The sequence below is a fragment of the Protopterus annectens genome, chromosome 1.part1 (assembly GCF_019279795.1).
Source record: "Protopterus annectens isolate FY-2018-M chromosome 1.part1, PAN1.0, whole genome shotgun sequence".
Taxonomy (NCBI): Eukaryota; Metazoa; Chordata; order Ceratodontiformes; family Protopteridae; genus Protopterus; species Protopterus annectens.
The window spans coordinates 916662829-916675064 of NC_056726.1; positions in this window are offsets into that span (position 1 = coordinate 916662829).

Consider the following 12236-nt stretch of genomic DNA (forward strand, 5'->3'; position numbering starts at 1 on the left):
GTTTTTTGTGGACTTTTTTTATGGTCATGGATATGTGAATGTCAAATTTTAGTTTATTGTCTATTTCCACTCCTAGCAATTTGGTGTATTCAGTTGGGTATATAGTGGTGTTGTCTTTTGCTGTGATGTTAAAGTGAGAGTTGTTTTGAGTATGTTTGGTGGGTTGGAAGATGAGTAGTTTAGTTTTGTTTGGGTTGAGTATTAATTGGGCATCGGATAACCATGTTTCAATAGAGGAAAAGGCTTCCTGTGTGACTTTTTGCAGTTTGGGTAGGGACTGGGCTGAGCAGAAGGAAGGTGTGGGTTTTGATAAGTATACTTCTTGCATTTATGTTTATGAAGAGGAGAGAGGAGGTAGGTCTATAGTATAGGGGATTTAGCTGATTAGAGTCTGTATTGGATGTTGTGGTGGGTCCTGGATTGAGGTGAATGTCACCACAGCGAATGAGTTTGTGGGGCAGGTGAAGGTACAATTTGGTTAGTTTGTGTAGTAATTTAGTTTGTCTTAGTGAGGAGTGACGGTTATTTCTGACTGACAGTTTGCAGTGGAATGTAGTGTAGTGAATATCAGTTTCAATGCATTTTCAATGAATGTGTGGTACAAGGGGAAAGCAGTTTGCTGTTGCTCATGCAAAATCTGTATTCAGTGTGAGACATTTATTTAGCAAATGGCCATCAATGTTTGTATTAAAAAAATTTGAAACAATAGCTTTTAAATTAAACCTAAATCTCTGTAATCATTGCACAAGTAAATAAGAAATTAGTATGCATGCTGACAGGTTTGAACAGTCTTTATGATAAATGAGGAGACACATTCAAGCAATGGTACACTGGAATGGCTGCTGGGGGGGGGGCGTCTATTACCCTGCCTAGGGCCCCATTTGACTATGATCCAGCTCTGCGTTGGAGTATACATGTAGTGCATATGCACCACTATGCTAGGTTACTGTTGACAAATACTGCTAAAGTTGTTGTTGTTGTCTTTCGACTTTTCCCAGTTAGGGGTCGCCACAGGAGAACTCCAGTCCACTAATGATTGGCTGTTGATTTTCACAAATGCCGAGGTGCCAGCTTGACATTTAACCTTCAACGAAGGCACACCCATTTGCGCATGTCTTTTGAATGCCCACCCAACCACAGGGAGGACATGCAAACTCCACACAGAAGGCACTACCTGCACTCCAGCTGAGAATCGAACAGGAGAACCTCTTGCTGTGAGGCAACAACACCACCGCTGCACCACCACGGAAGTACAAATAAAGTAAAAGGTAGAAATGCCACATAAAAGAGTAAGGCTGCTAATTATGATGCTACTGTTTAAAGAGTACTTGCCTCAGTGATGCAGCCAAAAACCCTGTAGTGGTTGATGCTTACAAAGAAGAAATTATCTAAGATACATTAAGAGCTTGTTGGGTTGGTCATAAAGCAGTAACATTTCAAACCACGAATGTCCATGCATACAGCAGAAAAAGAATGGCAAAAGAAGTCACCATGCAACACATTTTAGAAAAATTAACATTTAGAGGGATCAGTGTTAGACTTTCCAGAAAATCCATCTCAGTGTTGTACTATGAAAAGTCTTTCAGATATGTTAATTGTATGCCTATTCTGAAAAGTATTCGTATAATATTTTTTTTCAGAACAGTAAAAAATAACACTGAACATGTTTTGGAAACAAGCGGTAAGTAGGCATGCTGCCTTAACTACTTTTTCTGGTGTTATTTTGGTGTAAGCCAATATGGACTTTGTAATGAGAACCCAGTTGTTTTTTGTTTTATGACTCTTTTAACTTTTCAGTACTTTTATGTAATTGGCTGCAGTCCCACCTGATTATAACACAATCATCGTTACTCTTGAAGCATGACCAGTCAACCCTACTTCCATAATTCTGATAGATTGTTTGTTTTAACATAACACAACTTGATTAGTTGATTTTACTCTCAAACCCATTGGGTTGTCTTATATATCCAGCTAAGCAACCAGTTCCTACTCATCCTTGTCAGTCTTATATATCCAGCTAAGCAACCAGTTCCTACTCATCCTTGTCACTCTGTTTGGTTAACACGTCTCCATAACCAAAAAGGGCAATGGACGACAGACTTCCCCTTAATTACCATAAGCCTCTCCCTCTAACCAGGTTAGTTATCAGGTCCTAGGTACTGGTTGGGGATGGTTCTTAAAGGCACCCACAGAGTTACAGTAATGTGAATTGGGATATCTATTTAAATCCAGTTTGCATTTTCCATGTTATCTGTAGTCTGATAAAGTCCTGGTCAGGGTAAAAGTGCACATATAGAATCACCAAGAAGAACAACAAATAAGTGACTGTTTTGCAACATGGTTTCAGTGTCATGTTTTTATTGTTTTCTTTTTTGGACCCCTAAGGCCTCATCTTTACTGGGTGGCCTGCAGTAGCCAATATAAATGTCAGATCTACCTGTTACTCTCCACCCACCCCCAGTATTACTCTGCATTTGCTGGGGGTAATCATGGATCCTGAGGGTGTCTATCCAAAGGGATTTTTTAGGAGTGATGTACTCACTCCCTTTCCCCACCTTACATGGTCATTGATTACATCCGAGGGCAACTCCCCTCTTTGGACCATAGCTCCTCTTGGGAAGTGTGTTAATGAGGGCCATCCCACCTTGGATGAGTATGCCTATCCCTTCCCTGTCAATCCATCAGTCACCCAAGCTGCAGTTAGGGCTTTATCCCTTTATGCTATTGGAGCAGCCCATACTTTTATTGTCTTGATGGCACTTATTGCTTTTGTGCTATACACAATCAAAGGAGGCATCTGTAGCATTTGTGCTTTTAAGTTTAAATATATTTGTACTAAGCTATGGCAAAGTGAATACTGTCTTGTGCATGGAAATGACAGCCATTTACTTTCTTCTTTCATTCTTGTTTTTCCCTCAAGTTCCTATGCTGTTCAAATATAATTATTTTGTTTTTCATTTAGGTTATATAAAGCAAACGCGTGCACTAGTAGTCACAAAAAGGGTTTGTTTCAGTGTTGGGAAATGGACTTAGAAATGGTGACTTGATATGTTTTATTGCTTCTTAAAAGCTGCCACTAATAGCAATAGCATAATATGTTTTTGTTAACATTTCAAAATAAGACATTTGGTGTTAAAAGCAGTTAACACTGATTGTAAAATGGCAGCAGAAAATACATTCAAATGCAAATATAGCCTATATTATATAGCATGCACCTGCCAATGAATGAATTCATTAATCAGTCCCATGAATATTGCAACACCATATCTAACATTGCAGCAGCTTCTCCTTACCAAACCACACAGGATGTGGAAAAATCAACAAAATCATACCAAAGGCAAAGCCACACTGCAATGCGGTTTAAAAGGCATGTATCACAATAAAATAATGATGTCCAGTCCAGTGTGCGATAGGCACCAGCTGACCACATGGTTAAGGGTACGACTGCCGATAAATGGAGCATGTGAAATATGCTACACTGACAGAAATCTTTGCAAACTGTTATTCCAGATGCCTTAATAGGAAGTATGCTATAAGAATTTCAGTCTAAACACTAATTTAACCCATGAGTCAAACCCTATAAAAAGTTAAAATGAACCTTTCCAATCCAGTAAAATAGAAAGCATCACAATAAACAGAAATGACAATATGAGGTGATGAACGCATATTCATGGCCAGATCAATAGTCTGTTTTGCACAAGATCTGCACCGAAAAGTAGTAAATCATAAAGCAAGCTGTAATAAGCAAGCAACTGCCAAAAACTCTATAATATGACAGATTGAGATAAATATATTAAGTATAACAGTGAAATGCCAAAGTTGTTGTATGTTGTACTGACAGTTACTTACAAAACATTTTGTTAGGGAAAAATATACTGCATTAAAAATGTTGCCACAATGCTCTAACCATTTTATGTCACCAGTGATGTTTATGTCATACCTTGTTTACTGAGCACAAATGCTGTCTTCGTTGGCATGTTGAAATCAGCATTTTCAACTTGCCAATAAAAATGTATCACATGCAAAATAATATGTGCTTCAGCAGTCAATAAAAATGCAAAAGATATGAATGTTGTGTAAGTTTTATGACAAGAGCTCTGAAAATGCAACCTTGCCTTAAGTACTTTTCTGAGTATGATGGATCAGATGGTAATGAAATATCACTTACAGTGTTAATGGACAAATGGTTTAGTGAGCTATAAATGCAATCTGCATTTATAAATGAATAAGGTACACATCAAAGGTCAGCTGATTCAGTGGTAGAAAGACATTTGGCTGTTATGGGGAGGCACTGTAGATTGTCTTGGGTTTGCACTGCTCTGCACAGGTCTCTATTAACCTGATTGCAATTTTAATGATTTGTAATCTTGCCTCTGTATGTCAAGCAGGTACAAATTAAAAACCATTCTTCCAAATGTTTTCATAGAAGTACTTGAAAAATGCTTTAAACAGTTGCATAACAATCCTGTTTCTCAAATGCACCTAAAAACTTGCACAAAACTTTCACTGATTTTCATTCTAAATTCTTGAATTTACTGTCTTGAACCTATCAAATTACCAAATTATGGATGTGTTTCTTGTAAGCTTCTATAAAGTTAAAATATTTTCTACCTAGTGTAGATGTAAACCGCGTTTGACAAAAAAATTCTTGTTCAATGGTGGATTTAGACTTTGGGGCAGGGGCGTGCACCACCCCCTATTGCTACCTTGGCTTATGTACAGTAAAAGCATGGCACTAAATTTAAAAAGAAAATAAAAGCTTAGCAAATTTTGAAACTAGAAAAGTTACCGCCAAAGTGGTACATTGGCAGTACATTTTCAGATTTTGCCACTGCTGTTGAGAGAGAAGCTGAGAGGAGCATATTGAGTTAGAGAGAGAGAGAGAGAGAGAGAGAGAGAAACAGCCTGGCTTCTTCCTGGAATACGTCCTGCTGACTCATGCGAGCACAGTGCAGCTGTTTCTGACTTGACCCTCTTTGCCAGCAGCTACTACCATGGCTAAAGTGAGGATAAATAAATAACTACATACTGTGACTGAATTATTTGATCCGGGGTCAAAGGAAGCAGGTGTTCTGTGTGGGGGTATAAACCTGACAGTTCGAAACTGGGACTGTATTGCATTCTAATGGTTGTTTCTGACACCATGGCTAAACTTGTCAAGATACCTGACTTGGTCACCCAGACAAATCCAGTAATTAAACTCAAACTACCTTCTAGTTTTTTAGGTGGTTGAAATAAAATACATGACCTCAGGTGACTGACTTTTTTGACTTTGGAACAAAGTGGTAGAAATGCCTTTAGCTATTAAAACAGATTAGTACTTGTTTCATATGGGCAACAGTAAATTAAGTGAAGGAAATTATTATTCATACAGCAAAATGTCTCATCACATGATAGGTTACACCTAAACGCAACCAAACAAAAATAGGTTAAGTCATATCTGGATTTTTCACCGGTTTTGCAATTTCAGTATCTGCCTAATGGCTAGATGAACATCACATGCAGTATGCTTCAATACACTGCTAGTTATTTGAAGGACTGTTAAGATGATGAAATGTTGATCTTTACAGATGGTAGCACTCACCTGTGGGAAACAGATGAAAACATAAAAGATATCTGAATGCCTTTTAAAGCATTTGAATTATGCCTTTCTGTACCCCTAAACAATTAAACTATTGCCCTGACTATACTGTCAATTGTCAGAGTATGTTATAGTTATAGGTACTGCTGGCAAGTACACCTTCCAAACATTTTTGTATAGATCATTGCATAGCGAATCCTAAAAGTCTATCCTCCTTGAGGACAGCCGTGATGTAACTGCAAGAACACAAATCTGTATTGCGTGCACACACCCCCCCCCACTATACACACACAGGGACATAGAGTAGTTTATGAAAAAAATGGAATGCTAATCGCAATACTCCCCTACACTTGGATGCACACCAGCACCGCCACTTCACCCAGCTCCCATCCTGCAACGTTTTGCATAGCTTGCCCTCTCATACCTCTCAACCTCTTGGCACAAGAATCTGGACAAAGCCTGACAAAATGGGGTGGCAAAGATCCAAAAATAGGGGCACATTTTAAATGTTGCTCTGATAAACTTTGAAAGCTGCTAGAATAACAGGATTTGTGTTAGCATGCATTTTCTGAAGGATATGAAGTCTGAAACTCATATGTACGTCATTATTTAGTAAATTCATTCTTCAGCTCATCCCAGTTTTTTGCCAGAAAATCACACATTTTATGAGGAACGGGACAAAAATATGATGCAAAAATCTGGACAGTTGAGAGGTATGTGCCCACTGCCAATTTCTTTATTTGAGAACAAAATCAATAAAAAAAATGCCTTACATTGCAATGGCACATCAAGAATCTATGGAAGCCCCTTAGTAACAGAGCCTTCAGTTCCCAGTACTACACTTGAGTTGTTGCACAACTTGGATGGTAGCCGTGTTACTGCACCCTGCTTTCCTGGATGTTAAATGGTAGGGATCAAATGAATTGTATCTCATGTGATGTATTTAAACCTAGAGTCATGGACCCATTATCACTGTTTTGCAGAAGAAGATGCTGTGGAAAAGGAGGGGTATTTGTCTAGGTTTGTCTGTGTATTGACTGGCAGGACCTGGAGCCAAAACAACTTTCCTTGCTCACAAATTTAGTTATACCTTAAAATATTTGGCACTGTAAAGTGCACATAGTACATAAAATGTAGTACGTTCAACTATTTCCTTCTGTTGTGGAGATGATGTCAGACCGATTCTAAAGGAGTATCAGAGCCTTATTGTTGACTACAAATTTTACTCTGTACCTGACCATTTTGCTTCCCAAGTCAGTGCGACTGCTACCAATAGACAGAAACTCCATTGCTTTTTATTCTTCTTTATCCAGGGTGAGCTGATGCTAGCTAGTGACTTGTTTTTCAGGATCACCATAGAGTGATTTCTCAAATCTGTCAAAACTGCAAGGAGGAATGTGAGGCTGAAGTAAATAAGCCTGTTAACCTGTATCTTCAGGTTTCCTGTGAATCGAGTCATTGGTGAGTACTTACCATCGAGTTATAGGAGAGTAATAAATGGGGTTTTAGGAGTTTACCAAGGCCACTTGTAAACAGCAGGGATGGAACCCAATACAAAGAGGTAAAATCTTCCAATTTATTACACATAAAAATGCCAGTTGCTTAGCAGTCTTCAACAAAGGAAGCCAAAATATAAGAGGAGATTAGTGTACAGCAATTGTTGAAGATCGCTAAACAACTGGCATTTTTATGTGTAATAAAGTGGATGATTTTTATCCCTTGGTATTTGGTGTTGTCCTTGTTGTTTACCAGTGGCTTTGATATGTTTGGTTATTAGCTACAAGATGGATAACATCTTTTTGGAACTTTCAGGAGTATAAGCATTAAGCTGCACTGTGCTGTGAAAATTGATATTATTATTATTATTATTATTATTATTATTATTTTTGTTATTGCTATTACTATTATACACCCTTGACTGTCTGTGTCTACCAGTTGCCCTTCCTACCCCTCAACAGTGTATAGCTATTTTGCTGTTTAACATTTATATACTTCTAGTAGGGGAAATGTGCTCTCCATCAGTTATACAGAATAAAATGCAAAGTGGTGCTGTCTGCCATGTCTACATATATTTGAGACAAACACTACCAAAATACCCAAGGTGAATTGTGAAAACCCATTTTTAACCTCCACAGCATACTGCAATAAGAAAGTAAATGTCAACCTTCTTAATGGCTAGGAGAGGTTACCAGCTGAGTCTGACTAGGAGGGCAGAGATACAAATTATTCTAGGAAGGACTACCAACTACATTCGACTTGGAGGGCAGTGATAACAAGTTGTTCATTCATATCTCTCAACTGTCCCTCATTTTGCAGAACATTCATGATTTTGCCTTATATCTTTACCACACCCCTCATAAAATGTTTGATTTTCTGATAAATCACACAGAATTACAGGAGTCAGTAATGCCAGACAGAGAATCGTACTGCCAATAGATCGGAAAATGCAAGTTGATGCAGAATCTGCTCTTCTATTAATACTTTAAGTAAATCTGAGTTATATTAAAAAATATAGTTGGCCAGCAAAGATAGCAGTCAAGCATACAGCCAAAAAGCAGATAGTGAATAATCAGACTTTATTGGTATAAAAATAACAAAGCGGTTTCGGCAAAAATATGCCTTCTTTAGTGTTAGAGAAACAGACACTGAAGAAGGCATATTTTTGCCGAAACCGGTTTGTTATTTTTATACCAATAAAATCTGATTATTCACTACCTGTTTTTTGGCTGTATGCTTGACTGCTATCTTTGCTGGCCAACTGTGTTTTTCTATCGTATTTCCCGGCCGTGCATCACCCACGTGCACAGCAATTGGTTTTGCCTTATATTAAAAAATGCCATTGATTTTGGACCCCTGTCTCCCCCCTATTATTTTTGCCTTTGATCAGAATTCTTGAGCAAAGAAATTGAGAGCTATTATTCACTGATTTGATTGAATCTATATTAGTGCTGTACTCTTCATGTGCAGAAATGCTAAAGTTAGAGAAAGTGTCTTCTAACCTGCAGCAAATTGAGTACATTTAAGGGATGGTAACTGGAGTACTGGCTGTTTTTTCTTTTTCTTAAGAGCATTTCAGTTTGCTAGGATGATCCACTGCAGCCAGGACCCTCATATCTTTAGCAATCAGTGGCAAAGATATTGTAAAGGTGAACTGTAAGTTTAGGAACAGATCTTAGTGTGTGATGAACTTTACTGTCACCATGGCTTTTGACTACAATAATGTTATTATGTGCACCTTCCCAGAGGCTCTCAATAAAAATCTACCCAAACAGCAGAGACATCCAAGGCAGAAATGCACTTGACTACCACAACACAACACTAATCATGAGACACATAACTCTCCTAAACAGTTTGCCACTCAATCAAAGCCCTTAAGGCAAAACAGCATGCCCAGTACACTAGTCATAGGTGGCTTGATAGTGAGGCATACTGATGTCCCACTCACTAGGTTGAATAAGGAGAAAGTAACAATCAACTGTCTGTCAGGTGCCAGGATTTGCCACATAACTCATGCACTCAGGTCCCTCAACAACAAGTACAAATATGACTCTGTCATTGTACATGTGAGTGTAAATGACCAGAGACGTACCGCCCCGGACTACATGAAGAGAGACATGGAGGAGCTCTTGGATTATGTAACCCAGGCGGTTATGACCCTAGCCCTGAGCAGCATCCTATCATCACCCAGAATTATACCACACTACAAGCAGAAAATGATTGATTTCAACAATTGGCTAAGTTTCTGGTGTCATTCTAAGGGGATCCAGTATCTGTCTGCCTGGGATGACATGATTGACAGACCTCGATGCTTTGTCAGAGATGGCCTGCATTTGTCACCCCTGGACTTCCAGATACTGGCCAAGGCTCTTGCCACCCCTATAGTGCCTTTTTTAGGCAGTGTTCCAAAGACCAAATTACCACCATAACAGCTACAAACAAATGTAATCTGAAGATCATGCAGCTCAACACTAGAAGTCTAAATCTCAAAATGCACTCACTCGAAGCTCTCCTTAAAATGGAGAACATCGACATTTGTGCTGTAACAGAGACCTGGTTCAAGGCAGCAGAAAGCACCCCTGCACAATCAGGCTACAGCTCATTCCACACCTTTCGGCTCCAAAACTTGGACCGAAGCTCCAAAGGAGGTGGTGTTTCCATATTCATAAAGGATGTGCAGACCTCCAGACAGGTAGCCCAACATAATGCATCTGAGATACTTCAAGTGCAGCTAACATTGGGTAAGACAACGATTCAGGTTGTAGCCTGCTATGTGTTCCAAACCATGTCCCAAGACTCACACTCCATGTTCCTAAGCACCCTGGAGAATATTAGTGTCCAACCTAATACCCTCATACTGGGCGACTTCAACTATACTTCCATTAACTGGGAAAGCTACTCATGTACCGATACACTTGCCCAACATTTCCTGGAATTCATTAATTCTAATGCCCTAGATCAGCTTATTCTTACCCCCACTAGAGATAGCAATATCCTTGACCTGGTCATTACCAACATGGGTGACCGCTGCTCTATACCAATAGTCAACTCTTCCCTGGTTAGATCTGACCACAAACTAATCACCTTGGATATCCACATCCCTCCCACCACTCCCGCAAAGGAAACCACCATGAAAAACTTCTCCAAAGCTAACTTTGGGCTCCTAAAAACAGAGGTGGCTAACTTCACAGCACCCATGCAAATGGAAAATAGTTGCATGGCCGCCGAATCATACAGCAAAGCACTGTACAAACACGTACACAAATGCATGGATCTTGCCATACCCAATAGAACCAAGACACTCTCCTCCAAAAAAAGGAAGCCAATTTGGTGGTCCTCTGCCATAAACAAACTCTACCACAGAAGGGGGAAACTGATGCAGAATAAGGTGAAGTCCCAAGACTGGAAAAACTCCCTTATCAGCCTCAACAAAAAGTTAAGCTCCCTAATCAAATTCTCCAAAGTTAGCTATGAAAACAGAATTGTAGCACATAGTAAAGACAACCACAAGGCCTTCTATAGTTATGTAAGGAATCTCCATGGCAATACCCAGATTTGCTTTGAGCTACTGCACAATGCTACCTCCTATACCGAGCCAACAGATATTGCCAATATACTGGCCGACAGATTCAGTGCCAACTTTACCTCCCCCAGAGGACAAATCACAATACCAGTAGATTGCCAGGCACCCAGTACTGCTGCTGCACAGGTTAAAACAGCACTGTCCAAGGCCAAGAATACAGCATCTATGGGACCTGACACTATGCCTGGCTGTGCTCTACATGAACTACAGAGTGAACTGGCACCTCACTTGTGTGCTCTGTTCAATCACAGCCACACCTCAGACTGTATCCCTACTGAATAGCACACTGCTACAGTCATCCCTCTCCACAAAGGAAGAGCAACTACAGACCCTGAGAACTATTGCCCCATTAGCCTGATGAGTCTGATATGCAAAGCATCATCATGGACCTAATAACCAAGGATATAGGGAATCTCCAAACATTGGATTCCACACATTTTGGTTTTGTGAAGGGTAGATCATGCCTGCTCAACTTGGTCAACTTCTTTGAGTCAGTAACCAGAGCTGTGGATGAAGGCAAGGTGGTTCATACAGCCTACCTTGATGTGGCCAAGGCCTTTGATACCATTCCCCACTCAGGAATCATAGAAAAACTCACTAAGCTAGGCATCAACACCTATATCACTAGGTTGGTTGCAAAGTGGCTCACAGATAGAACCCACCCACAGTATGAAAGTAGCTGACTCCAAGTCAGACTGCTGACCAGTCACAAGTAGAGTCCCACAGGGTTCGGTCCTGGGTCCTCTCCTGTTTGGTATCTACTTCTCTGAAATCCAGGCCAACATGAAGGGTCTCTGGCTGACAAAGTTCACAGACGATTGAAAGTTGAGAGCTATTATTAACTCTCCAAGTGATGTTGGCATCCTACAGAAAGGCCTCACTGAGACCAACAACTGGTATCAGAACCATGGCCTTAAGCTCAATGCCAAAAAATGTATCTTCATCCCCTTTGGAAAAAACCTGGTTCCCATGAATAACCACATTGATGGTAGTCCACTGAACACAGAAGGAGTTATAAGAGATCTGGGAACAAAGGTTGACAGCAACCTCTCTTTTGACCACCACATTGCCACTGTGGTCAGAAAGTCCTTCTATGTGACACATCTCATTACTAAGGGTTTTTCATCCAGGAAGAAAGAGGTAATTGTCTCTCTCTACTCTTCCCTCATTAGGCCAATCATCGAGTACAATGGCACATTTGGCATGCACCTCACTAGACACCTGTAACAACTGGAGAGGCTGAAAAAAAGTACCTCACAAAGCGGATCCTAGGCCTTAAACATGTGTTATATGGGCAGACTCAAAAAACCCCAACTATTCGCTGTCTCATATCGCCTACTTAGAGGCAATCTCTGCTTGACTTACAAAGCCATGCCTGACCCAGCTCTGTTAGAAATGCTACATCTAAAGAAATCCCAATCCCTCCACACCACACGCTCCATGGACCTCAACCTCAATACCACATTCAACAGAACATGCTGGAGGGACAGGTTCATAACACAGAGACTGCCCATGCTATGGAATAGACTTCCCATACATGTCAAGCAGAGCACTTCACTGGCCCTCTTCAAGAGA